Source organism: Ranitomeya variabilis, chromosome 5 (genome assembly GCF_051348905.1).
Source record: "Ranitomeya variabilis isolate aRanVar5 chromosome 5, aRanVar5.hap1, whole genome shotgun sequence".
Classification (NCBI taxonomy): domain Eukaryota; kingdom Metazoa; phylum Chordata; class Amphibia; order Anura; family Dendrobatidae; genus Ranitomeya; species Ranitomeya variabilis.
The window spans coordinates 74,079,748-74,093,868 of NC_135236.1; the positions used below are offsets into that span (position 1 = coordinate 74,079,748).

Below are 14,121 nucleotides of genomic sequence, written 5' to 3' on the forward strand. Positions count from 1 at the left end.
TTGTGTATGTACTGTATGTGTGTATATGTGTATAATATATATACTGTATATATTTATGCGCGATGGGCACAGTCCGATTAGTCCCTCCTTACTCCCCTGCAGTCCGTTCCCGGCGCCCAAATGCTCCCCACCAGTCACCACAGTCAGTGCCCGGCGCCCGCATGTTCCCCTCCTGTCACCGGTTAAAAATAATGAAAAAAAAAAACCTGCTATACTCACCCTCCGTAGTCCGCCGAGCCGCGGGCGGCCTCCGCCATCTTCCGTTCCCAGAGATGCATTGCGAAATTACCCAGAAGACTTAGCGGTCTCGCGAGACCGCTAAGTCATCTGGGTAATTTCGCAATGCATCCTGGGAACGGAAGATGGCGGCAGCCGCGCGCTCATCGCCTGCGCCGCAGCTTCGCTGGATTGGATCCCGGCAGGTGAGTATATAACTATTTTTTTTATTTTAATTATTTTTTTTTAACAGGGATATGGTGCCCACACTGCTATATACTACGTGGGCTGTGTAATATACCGCGTGGCTGCTATATACTACCTGGCCAGTGTTAGATGCTATGTGGGCTGTGTTATGTACTGCGTGGGCTTTGCTATATATTACATGGCCAGTGTTATATACTGCGTGGGCTGTGTAATATACCGCGTGGCTGCTATATAGTACCTGGCCAGTGTTATATACTGCGTGTGCTGTGCTATATATTACGTGGCCAGTGTTATATACTGCGTGTGCTGTGCTATATATTACGTGGCCAGTGTTATATACTGCGTGGCATGTGTTATATACTACGTCACCTGTGTTATATACTGCGTGGCTGCTATATACTGCGTGGGCTGTGCTATATAGTATGTGGGCTGTGTTATATACTGTTTGGGCAGTGCTATATATTGCGTGGCCTGTATTAACGTATCGGGTATTCTACAATATGTATGTATATACCAGCCACATAGTATATAGCACAGGCCACATCGTATTTGTCTGCTATATACTACATGGCTCCTATATACTACGTGGCCTGTGCTATATACTATGTGGCTGCTATATACATACATACATATTCTAGAATACCCGATGCGTTAGAATCGGACCACCATCTAGTGTGTGTGTGTGTGTATGTATGTATGTTTGTATGTATGTGTATATATATATATATATATATATATATATATATATATATATATATATATATCTATCCCGTATATACTCGAGTATAAGCCGACCCCCCCTAATTTTGCCACAAAAAAACTGGGAAAACTTAATGACTCGCGTATAAGCCTAGGGTGGAAAATGCAGCAGCTACCGGTAAATGTCAAAAGTAAAAATACATACCAATAAAAGTAAAATTAATTGAGACATCAGTAGGTTAAGTGTTTTTGAATATCCATATTGAATCAGGAGCCCCATATAATGCTCCATAAAGTTTATGATGGGCCCCATAAGATGTTCCATAGAAAAATATGCCCCATATAATCCTGCACAAAGATTAATAATGGCCCCATAAGATGCTCCATAGACACATTTGCCCAATATAATGCTGCACAAATGTTGATTATGGTCCCATAAGATGCTCCATAAAGATATTTGCCCCATATAGTGCTGCACAAACCCTGATTATGGCCTCATAAGATGCTCCATACAGACACTTGCCCCATATATTGCTCCACAAACGTTAATTATGGCCCCATAAGATACTCCATATAGATATTTTCCCCATATAATGCTGCACAAACGTTATGGCCCCATAAGATACTCCATACAGACACTTGCCCCATATAGTGCTGCACAAACGTTATGGCCCCATAAGATGTTCCATACAGACACTGCCCCATTTGCTGTTGCTGCGATTAAAAAATAAATAAATCACATACTCGCCTCTCCGTCTCTCAGGCCCCCGGCACTTGCAATATTCACCTGACTTCGTTCCGGCGCCGCTCCGTCTTCAGCGTCTTCTGCACTGACGTTCAGGCAGAGGGCGTGCACTAAACACGTCACCGCGCCCTCTGACCTCAGCGTCACTGAAGAAGACGCTGAAGACAGAGCGGCGCCGGAACGAGGAGCAGATGAATATCGCGCAGCGCTGCGCTCCCCTCCCCGTTATACTCACCTGCTCCTGGCGCTGTGCAGTCCCTGCTTCCCTGGGCGCCGCAGCTTCTTCCTGTACTGAGCGGTCACCGTTACTGCTCATTACAGTAATGAATATGCGGCACCACCCCTATATATCTAATTTTATTATGTGTTTTAGGTAATATCTATTCTCTCCAGACTTAAGTGCTTATTATTTGTTCAGTGTTTTGCTTTTTCCATTTCTGCATAGTTTGTCTTCATCTCCAACAACACATTTTTTTATGAAGTTGTTTTTTTACTATAAATGTCATTTTATGATTCCTGTCTGGAGGACCTTTGTTCTTTCATATTTGTCTAAATCACGGTCCTCCGTGTTTAATTATTGGGGCATCTTTTTCAGTATTAGTAATTTGAACTGAATACGCTGAGGGAATGGGAGCCAGTGAAGAGATTTGCAGAGGGGAGAAGCAGAGGAGTAGCGAGGAGAGAGATGAACTAGTCTGGCAGCAGAGTTAAGGATGGGCTGGAGAGGTGCGAGAGTGTTAGCAATTTTCGTTTTGCCCATTCTGCAGATTCAGCGCACCGATCTGGGCCATCCTCGCTGAGATGCTGCAGCAGCTGGATTTTGTAAGGGCGCCATTTGTGAGTGGCTAATATCCGCTGAAGGGATGTTCGACTGATGCCAGATCGGCGCGCTGAATTTGCAGAATGGGCAAAACAAAAATTGGAACAGGACCCACAGTTTACACAGAACATTATGTTCAGTGATGAGGCAAACTTTTTTTGGGTGGGCCATTTATATGGATACACCTAAATAACATGGGAATGGTGACAGTTTTCTTGGGTAGGGTGTCTTGCATTGAAATCTGCTGCAGTGACCCGTGTACTGTGTTCACCAGACATCAACACAATTTCTATCCGCTCCTCGTGTTAACCTCTGCGACATGTCAATGGCTGTAAACAAAGAGAAACTTGTAAATAACTCATGAAAGAAGAAAGTTACGTTAAAACCAAGCACACCATTGTTTGTCTTGTGAAATTCTCAATAAGTTTGATGTCACATGACCCTCTTCCCATTGGAAAAAATAAAGTTGAATCCAAAATGGCCGACTTCAAAATGGCAGCCATGGTCACCACCCATCTTGAAAAGTTTCCCCCCTCTCATATACTAATGTGCCACAAACAGGAAGTTGATATCACCAACCATTCCCATTTTATTTAGGTGTATCCATATACATGGCCCACCCTGTATAAATGTATTTGCATTTTGCAGTAAGAAATAAGTATTTGATCCCGTTCCAACCATTAAGAGTTCTGGCTCCTACAGACCAGTTAGAAGCTCCTAATCAACTCATTACCTGCATTAAAGACAGCTGTCTTACATAGACCACAAAAAACAAAAAGACAGCGCCACAATGGATGGTGAAATAGGAGCTTACATTTATTCTACCTCCTGTAGCGACGTTTTAGTCAACAGACCTTTATCAAGCTTGATAAAGGTCTGTTGACCGAAACGTCGCTACAGGAGGCAGAATAAATGTAAGCTCCTATTATTTCACCTTCCATTGTGGCGCTGTCTTTTTGTTTTTTGTGGTCTTGGTACTGTCCGGGATGGGCTCCCTGGTTTTGGACGTGCGCCCTTGTGTCCGCTGAGACCTTTAATCTATATATAAAAGGGTGCGGTTTTGACTTTCTTTTGTTTTGACTCAGCTGTCTTACATAGTCATCTTTATAAAAGACTCCTATGCACAGACTCAAATCAGTCAGGCTCTAACCTCTACAACATGGGTAAGACCAAAGAGCTTTATAAGGATGTGAGGGACAAGATCATAGACCTGCACAAAGCTTAAATTGGCTGCAAAACTATAAGTAAGAAGCTGCGTGAGAAGTAGACAACTGTTGGTGCAGTAGTAAGAAAATGGAAGAAATACAAAATGACTGTCAATCGACATCGATCTGGGGCACCATGCAAAATCCTATCTCGTGGGGTATCCTTCATCATGAGGAAGATGAGAGATCTGCCTAACACTACACGGGGGGGAACTTGTTAGTGATCTCAAGGCAGCTGGGACAACAGTCACCAAGAAAACCATTGGTAACACATTACGCTATAAAGGTTTACAATCCTGTAGTGCCCGCAAGGTCCCCCTGCTCAAGAAGGCACATGTGCAGGTCCGTCCACAGACACCTGGATGATTCTGTTAGTGATTGGGAGAAGGTGATGCGGTCAGATGAGACAAAAATTGATCTCTTTGGCATTAACTCAACTCGCCGTGTTTGGAGGAAGAGAAATGCTGCCTATGACCCAAAGAACACCATCCCCACTGTCAAGCATGGAGTTGGAAACATTATGTTTTGGGGTGTTTCTCTGCTAAGGGCACAGGACTACTTCACCGCATCAGTGGGAGAATGGATGGAGCCATGTACCGTAAAATCCTCAGTGACAACCTCCTTCCCTCCTCCAGGACATTAAAAATTGGTCGTGGCTGGGTCTTCCAGCAAGACAATGACCCAAAACCTACAGCCATGGCAACAAAGGAGTGGCTCAAAAAGAAACACATTAAGGTTATGGAGTGGCCTAACCAGTCTCCAGACCTAAATTTCATAGAAAACTTATGGAGGGAGTTGAAGCTCTGAGTTGCCAAGCAACAGCCTCAAAATCTTAATGATTTAGAGATGATCTGCAAAGAGGAGTGACCAAAATTCCTCCTGACATGTGCGCAAACCTCATCATCAACTACAAAAAAGTCTGACTGCTGTGCTTGCCAACAAGGGTTTTGACACCAAGTCTTAACCCCTTTCTGACCTCGGACGGGATAGTACGTCCGAGGTCAGAAGCCCCGCTTTGATGCGGGCTTCGGCGGTGAGCCCGCATCAAAGCCGGGACATGTCAGCTGTTTTGAACAGCTGACATGTGCCTGTAATAGGCACGGGCAGAATCGCGATCTGCCCGCGCCTATTAACCAGTTAAATGCCGCTGTAAAACGCAGACAGCGGCATTTAACTACCGCTTCCGGCCAGGAGGCCGGAAATGATCGCATCGCCGACCCCGTCACATGATCGGAGGTCGGCGATGCTTCAGAATAGTAACCATAATAATAATAATAATCTTTATATAGCGCTAACATATTCCGCAGCGCTTTACAGTTTTGCACACACATCACTGTCCCTGTTGGGGCTCACAATCTAAATTTCCTATCAGTATGTCTTTGGAATGTGGGAGGAAACCGGAGTACCCGGCGGAAACCCACGCAAACACGGAGAGAACATACAAACTCTTTGCAGATGTTGTCCTTAGTGGGGCTTGAACCCAGGACTCCAGCGCTGCAAGGCTGCTGTGCTATCCACTGCGCCACCGTGCTGCCCTTGAGACCTCTATGGTTACTGATCCCCGGCAGCTGTGAGCGCCACCCTGTGGTCGGCGCTCACAGCACACTTGCTTTTCTGCTACATAGCAGCGAACATCAGATCGCTGCTATGTAGCAGAGCCGATCGAGTGGTGCCTGCTTCTAGCCTCCTATGGAGGCTATTGAAGCATGACAAAAGTAAAAAAAAAAGTGAAAAAAATAAAAAAAATATAAAAGTTTAAATCACCCCCCTTTCGCCCCAATCAAAATAAATCAATCAAAAAAAAATCAAACCTACACATATTTGGTATCGCCACGTTCAGAATCGCCCGATCTATCAATAAAAAAAAAGCATTAACCTGATCGCTAAACGGCGTAGCGGGAAAAAAAATCTAAACGCCAGAATTACGTTTTTTTTTTGTCGCCGCGACATTGCATTAAAATGCAATAACGGGCGGTCAAAAGAACGTATCTGCACCAAAATGCTATCATTAAAAACGCCAGCTCGGCACGCAAAAAATAAGCCCCTCAAACGACCCCCAGATCATGAAAAATAAAGACGCTACGAGTATCGGAAAATGGCGCAATTTTTTTTTTTTTTTAGCAAAGTTTGGAATTTTTTTTCACCACTTAGATAAAAAATAACCTAGTCATGTTAGGTGTCTATGAACTCGTACTGACCTGAAGAATCATAATTGCACGTCAGTTTTAGCATTTAGTGAACCTAGCAAAAAAGCCAAGCAAAAAACAAGTGTGGGATTGCACTTTTTTTGCAATTTCACCGCACTTGGAATTTTTTTCCAGTTTTCTAGTACATGACATGGTAAAACCAATGATGTCGTTCAAAAGTACAACTCGTCCCGCAAAAAATAAGCCCTCACATGGCCAAATTGACGGAAAAATAAAAAAGTTATGGCTCTGGGAAGGAGGGGAGCGAAAAACGAACACGGGAAAACGGAAAATCCCAAGGTCATGAAGGGGTTAAGTCTTGTTTGCCAGAGGGATCAAATACTTATTTCTCACTGTAAAATGCAAATAAATGTATATAATGTATACAATGTGATTTTTCTGGATTTTATTTTTGATATTCTATCTCTCAATGTTAAAATTAACCCACCCTTAAAATTATTTCATTCACTGTGTATATTATATTTTATTATACACTGCGACTAGGCAGAAAAACAAGTTAACTCCACCCCCAAGCAGGCTACACCCACCTACTGGCAGAGATCTAACCAATTTGTGAGAAAGCAGCTGGAAAAGAGTGCCATTCTTGGTTCAATTTAGGGTAAAAACAAGGGTGGGTGCTGTGTTCCCCAATGAAGGCTCAGAGAAAGATTTTACAGTAAGTACCCAAAATCTTCTTTTCTCTATCGCTTTATTGGGGACACAGGAAACCATGAGACGACCTGAAACAGTCCCTGGTGTGGGAAGAAACAGTGTAAGGCCGGTTCATTGTTGCATGCAGGGCCTCCATGACAGCGCTGGTGTTCGCTGAAGCATAGGAGAACCATGTGTGGAAAGGTGTGGACCAAAGACCAGGAAGCAGCCTAGCAGGCCCAAGGGTGAACAGCCCATTAAGCTTTCAATGTCATGAGGAGAGAGCTGTGATCCTAGTTGAGATCAGTCTTTTCCGAAGATAAGATAAAGCAGGTGCATCGGACAATGGAGGTATATGAAGCGGGACGACCCCCTGCAGAAACCACAAAAAAAGAAAGTCCGAGCGTCTGAGGAGTCTTGTCCTGGAAATGTAGAGGCTCAGCTCTGACGAGATCCTGGTTGAGAAGAGGCCAATCCAGAGAATGAGATGAAAAGGTACAAAGTACCTAAAAGGGAATTGGAGTAACCACCTTGAAGGGAAGGATGGACCGGGCATATGATCCCTCTATCCTCGTGAGACAAAGTGACAAATTCTTCTGGCGGAGGATATAAGAACCACCTTAGGAAGGAAGGAATGAGAGGACCTCCTTCTCTGATACAAGGTCTTCTGGTAGGGGATGTAAAGGGTGTCCTGGCACTTTAAAGAATAGGGGGACAGATTGGAGTCTAGGCCCGACTGTAGGAAAACCCAAGAAGCAAGGAAGAAAAAATGACAGTGGTGTGACCTGACAGTTATGCGGGAGGAAGGTGGTTACCTCGCTGTCTTTATGGTATAAAGAGCCTGGTCGGAGGAGACAAGCAGCCTACAAGGCTGCGGCTTCTGCAGCCATGATGTAAACTAGGAGGCTGAGAATTCATGAGGAAGAGAGGACCCTTGGAGGACAGGGCTGGACAAAAGAGGATCATGAGAAGGCAGGTCTGGACAATCTGGAAGACTCCATGGGACCAAAACCGGGTCTTCTGGGCCAGACCATAAGGTTGACACCAGGGGTGAGGCTGCGGAGAAAACATTTAATTTGGCACCCAAAAACACAAGAATACCCTATTTAGAGTTGAGCTCTGGAGATTATGTAACTCAGTTATGGCAGATAGTGCAGACTGAACTTCAGAGGGTTGTTAGAGGGTCTTTCCAGCGGCTTAGGGCTGTGAGCTCTTTAAAGACTGCTCCTCAACCCGGGAGAAAAGTATCCAAGGACACTGCCTACCACTGATCGTGAATGTCAAGAGCGGAAACGGAAGGGTGGGGGGGTGGAGGAGAAAAAGGCTCCTTCCAGTCAGGAGATGCTTCGCCCGAGGTGGGCAGGAGAACTAAATTCTGATCCAAGGAGAAGGGCCGAGAATTCTTACGAGAATTCTTACTAGAATTCGTACGCTAGGAGGAAGGATCTTGGCACCAACTGTGAAAAAAAGATTCTGCCCACAGGAGGGATAGGCAAGATAATGTTTGCAGGGTGGCTGTGATGACCAGCTATCTGAAGGGAAAGCTCTTTCATAGTGTAACTACAAAAAGGTAAATAAAATAAGGCACTAAGCCCTTTATCACTATTCTTTCCACCGCGTCTCTCATAGGTGCTCTAGGTAATTCACACAGCGTTAAGGGCTGCATTATTTGTTGATTCATTCACACTGTTGCAAAAATAAATTTAAGAGGGCAGCACCTAGTCCATACACCTATAACATAGCACTGTGATGGTGTGATATGTTATGTGGGTATCATTTTTGTGTATATTTCTATTTTACTGATTATCATGTGTTCTCTTGTAGTACGAGTTATTTGCCAATTGAAGAATGGCTGTCATTTGCAATCTGATATCAGCCCCCACATTCCTGTACTGTTATCTCTCCACAGGGTCAGTGAATAAACCTGTTTGCTAATATGCTAATGACATATTGAACTAGCTTGTTGAAACAATGACCCCCTGTAGTGCCTTAATCCACCAGGCACCATTGTCAGGTGTGGGAGGCCTTAAAACCACCCCAACCTGTCTGACTACTGGACATAAGGAGAGGACAGGAGCTGGGGGTAAATCAGATCCTGTGTGGAACCCATGATGTGAAGACAGCAGGTCAGAGAGAGAAAGAAGGGAATATGGACTGTTATCCTCTGTGCTGGATTGTTGGACTTTTATCCTGTTACTGAACTGCATTCGTGTTCTGGAATATTTTATCCTTTGTGTGGTGGATCGTATATGGACCTTTCATACTTTTGCCTAAATAAAGGTCTTGGGATTGTTCACTATTCTCTTGCTCTGTTGATTGTGTGATACCGGAGAAGGAACCTGTTACAAGCACCATTACTTCTGAGAGTTCTATGGTCTTAATCATTATTTATAGCAAGGAATAACACCATAATAGTGATCCATTGTCTGTACAACAAGTGTATTATTGATGTTTGTGCACATTACCTGATTCATTCCATTAATCCATTGCTCCCCATGGTACTTTGAAGTCATTATAAATTTAATTAAAAGTACACATATTATATTTTATGTATTTTGAGTGCCACCTATAAGCGGCCCCTATTGTGACATCTCTGCTTATTTTATTATTAAGTTTTAATTATAAAGTCAAATTTTAATTATGCTTCGGTATTCGATTCATTATTCGTTTCTAAATTTGATATGTATCGTTGTTGAATTGCCTAAAATATGTCTTGGACTTCCTTGTATAATTCTAGTACCATGCCTGTAGCTTGACAGACTTGAAGTGGTCCATTTCTGTGGAAACAAAAAAAGACGACAAAAACACTGTGGATAGTGAATTGAATACTAGACAGTTGACGGGATAGGCAACCACTTCATAGTTGCGAAAAATGGGAGCTAGTAGGCAGGGCTGTGGAGTCGGTAAGCCACAGTTCCGACTCCGACTCCTGGATTTTATCAGGTTCCGACTCCGACTCCGACTCCTTCATAAATGGCCAATTCGTAACAATAAATTTACTGTTGTAAAATATTAACATCGTGCTTATTCAGTTTCTCACCATCATATAAGTAATCAGACCACTTAGAGCAAAAACTATATTTATTAGAATACAAACAATTAGAATATAGCAAAAAACTTTTATAAACTTTTCTAAACTCTTGTAAGTAAATATGCAATAAACACTGGTATGCAGTTAATAAGAAGAAATCTATAAATTTGTCCTCAGAAAAAGTATTGCCTCTGTCAGATCCTCCTTGATGGATGCCCTCAAATCTGATCTAATTATTTTGAGAGCAGAGAACAGCCTCTCTACACTAACTTGGGTTGGTGGCAAAGCAGTAACCACTCGGGCAACATCTCTGACAATGTCAGAATACAGAGGAATCGCTTGTTGCACTGTTATTTTTGATGAACGGTCAAATTTCTCAATTTCTTTTAGTGCACATGAAAAATTCTGCTGAAATGTACGGGCTGTGTTCTTTGATGGGGATGACTCTTCTATGCGGAAACGCTTTGCACGGTCCTTGTGATCCAAATATTTTTCGGAATTAAATTCTTCATCAGTTGATGAGGGTGAAGATGTGTCAGGACGACCAAATTCTTCTTGTTCCTCCTGACAGTTCTGCCACTCTTTCATCCTTACTGCTATTTCAAACAGAGCTTCTTTTCCTTTAGTTAGCTGTTGATCATCTAGAAGAATCCGATGCATTGGGTCTACATAAACAGCTGCCAAAAGAATGTTATTTTGTAATAGTAGCTCCTCTCTCCATTTCATTGATGTAGCAATGCCACTTGCAATTAACCCTCCTCTTTGGGACAGGCGAAACATCAGGTTCTTCCACTCCTTTAAGAAAATACCTGGAGTTAAGTCCTCTGCTTGTAATTTTTTAGTCATTGTAAATGGGTGCTCTAGTAATTTTTCCAGCTCAGTCACCTGATTCCACTGACTTTCATTTAGCGTCAGTTGAGGGTTAGCCATGTCTACAAGAAAGGTTTTCAGTTCAACCAAGCGCTGAATCATTAAGTAAGTACTGCCCCATCGTGTGGCTTGATCAATAATTCCCCTTTTTCCAGCACGTCTCTTCAAAATTGAGTCAACTTTAGGGGTTCTGGCAACAGTAGCCAATTTTCTCACCTTGCCAATCAGTGCAGCAGCATGTCCTTCTTGCAGACTGTCTCTTATAGCCAGCTGTAGAGTATGCACAACACAGTGCATGTGATGAATGAAAGAACGTATTGACGCAGTTTCAACAAGATCATCTAAACTATCATGTTGCTGTTCATCTGAAGCAACTTCAGTTTGCTCCTCAGTTACAATACTGTGTTCCTCTATTTCAAACATTTCTGAGTCTGTGGACCCAGAATGTTCTTCCAGCTGCTGGTCACCATCATTACTCTCATTCATTAGCTTAATAGTACTTATCATATTTGAAGCATTGTCAGTTACGACAGAAAGAACTTGCTCTTTTTTAAGTTGATAGTCTTGCAGAACCTTTTCCACTAAGACCTGGAGAAACTCACTGGTGTGATGAGCTTTGGTGTCTTTTACTGCCAATGTCCTGGTAACTATTTCATTTCTGTCACAAACAAATCGGACATTGATGGCAAAATAGTTCACTCTGTGACGTGTGCAGGCATCCTTTTTAAGAAACAGAAAGCGTCCCTTGAGAGTTTTTTTTAAGTTCTTCCTTTTGTTTAAAAGCTTCTTCGATTACTAATTTTCTAATACTCTCTCTCTCCAGAGAAACACCAAGCTTGCGGGCCATTTCCCCATTCAGACACACAAGCTGGTCGTGAAAATAATGAAATAGGCACACTATCCTTTACAACAAGCTCTATGATCTGTTTTTTAAATGTATCTACTGTCATTGTCACAGTAACTTTGTCACTGACAAAATATCTTGCAACTGATGGCTGCAAAGTTCTCTGCTCCTTTGTTTGGCTGGAAGAGCTGGGCACTGGTTCATTGGTTTGGAAGCAGTCTTTCTCATCCACTGCTTTCAGTACTTCTGGATGAAAGCGCTGTAAATGTCTCTTTAGATTAGAAGCTCTGGTAGGAGCATTTTTATCTTTGACTGAATATGCACTGATCTTGGCTTCACAGCATTTGTTTTCGTCTGGATCATTTGTCATACACTGACAGACATAATGTTTTCTATCTTGAGTGATGGTGAAATGTTCAAATACAGCTGATTTAATGTGACGCTTCTTTGACATTCTCAGGGTTTTAATTCTGCATTCACAATCCAAATGACAATTGTTTTTCCTAAAAACAATTGTACAAAATTATTGCCAGGTCGTACAACTGATATAGTGGTCAGCAATACTGTTATTCCTCATGTACTCAGTTAACTGATACAAAGTTTGTTGAAAGGATAATACTTCTGACAGTCTTCCTCTTCTGAGTAGCAGCTGTGAGACGCTTGGAAGACGCACACCTAGTAAACCTCTAGTCTAGAGGAGGAGCTTTGCTACTAAGAATTTGCAACACATTTTCACTGTTTCATACATTGTAAGTAGGGGGGTTGGGGCAGCCTGAGGTAAACCAAGTATAAGACTAGACAAGGGCAGTGGAGAACAGTGACACACAAGAAGTAAGAAATGTCTCTATCTCCAGCAGCACTGCTTATCACTGTTGTTCATAGTTTGATAGAACATTGTTGTGAATTCCGTTCTCAGACTCCCTCCTGTGGTCATGAATGGTACTTCTGTGAGTTCTGTCCGTGGACTCCCTCTGGTGGCTGTGAGTGGAACTGCTGGTTCTGAGGTTGCTTCCTCAGCTGCTCTCGTTTGCGGCTAGGCTGGCTTCTCTATTTAACACCACTCAGATCGTTACTTCATGCCAGCTGTCAATGTATCAGTACTGGTTCAGATCTCTCTCGGATCTTTCTGATGACCTGTCTACTCCAGCAGAAGCTAAGTCCCTGCTAGTTCATTTGTTGTTCATTGTGTACTGAATATATTTCTTAGTACTTGCTAAGTTCTAGTCCAGCTTGCTATCATGATATTGCCTTGCTAGCTGGAAGCTCTGGGGTGCAGAGTGGCACCTCCGCACCGTGAGTCGGTGCGGGGGTCTTTTTGCACACTCTGCGTGGCTTTTGGTAGTTTTTTGTGCTGACCGCATAAACTCCTTTCCTATTCTCTGTCTATTTAGTGAAGACTGGCCTCCTTTGCGGAAACCTGTTTCATTCCTGTGTTTGTGACTTTCCTCTTAACTCACAGTCAATATTTGTGGGGGGCTGCCTTTTCCTTTGGGGAATTTCTCTGAGGCAAGGTAAGGCTTTATTTCCTATCTTTAGGGGTAGTTATCTCTTAGGCTGTGAAGAGGCGTCTAGGGAGAGTTAGGTACGCTCCACGGCTATTTCTAGTGTGTGTGATAGGATTAGGGTTTGCGGTCAGCAGAGATCCCACTTCCCAGAGCTTGTCCTGTCGTCTAGTTTAACCATCAGGTCATTTCAGGTGCTCCTAACCACCAGGTCCATAACAGAACATATATATTTGAGTAACATTTATAAAATTCATATGAAAGTTCAATTATGAAATATTAATACATTTTTTTTAAAGCTGGAGTCGGAGTCGGTACATTTCTACCAACTCCGACTCCAACCAAAACTAACTCCGACTCCACAACTCCGACTCCGACTCCACAGCCCTGCTAGTAGGTCTGACACTCTATGGCTAGTGGACAGAGAACCAGTGTAAGTCTGCATAGGTAACCGCTCCACAGCTATGGTCATGGAGCTGGTGAATCACCAGGTAGTTGTTGCCATAGGAAAAAAATGTTCTAACTGTTGTCATTGAGGTTGGTGTGTCTGACACACTGCAGAGAGTGGACAGACTACCAGACGGTTGACGCATAGGTAACCACTCCGTAACTATGCTCTGGGAAGCTGGTGGGTCTGACTCACTAAGATGGTGGAAAGAGTTAAAACGGTTCTCAGTTTGTATAGCATTTAATAACTGGTAGGGGTCTGGTGACGCATTGTTTCTGACCTACTAGCTACCGTAGAAGCACTGTCTGACAATGACAGGGGTATAGTACTATTAAATCGTGGTTATGGCACATTTCTTGTGGATCTGTGGGCTTGACCATAGGGACAGGTGTGATGTTCCTGTATATACTAAAGGCGGTGCACCCTGCCAGGGACAAGGGATCTAAATGACCGGCAACCTCAGGCTGCGGGGGAATCTGTGCGAGAGATACAGGGTCAAAGGGAAAGACTATCTCAGGACGTTATCTGTTCAGGACACAATTTTCCCGAGTGTTACCTGTCCGCAGGGACACTCCTGTCAGATTCTTCGTGGTTGGAGAAAACACCCACAAGAAGCATTTAGTCTTCTTGATGGTTGACAGAGTGCTCCATGGGGGGAGGCTCATCTTCCTTTTCTCGGTCTGCTTGACAGTTATCG

General features: G+C 43.2%; 1 protein-coding gene across 7 annotated transcripts in view; it reads left to right on the forward strand.

The window, feature by feature from the left end:
- LOC143774550 (triacylglycerol hydrolase DDHD2-like) overlaps positions 1-14,121 on the forward strand; it is a 112,828-nt gene that overhangs the window by 78,348 nt on the left and 20,359 nt on the right. The window lies entirely within an intron of this gene.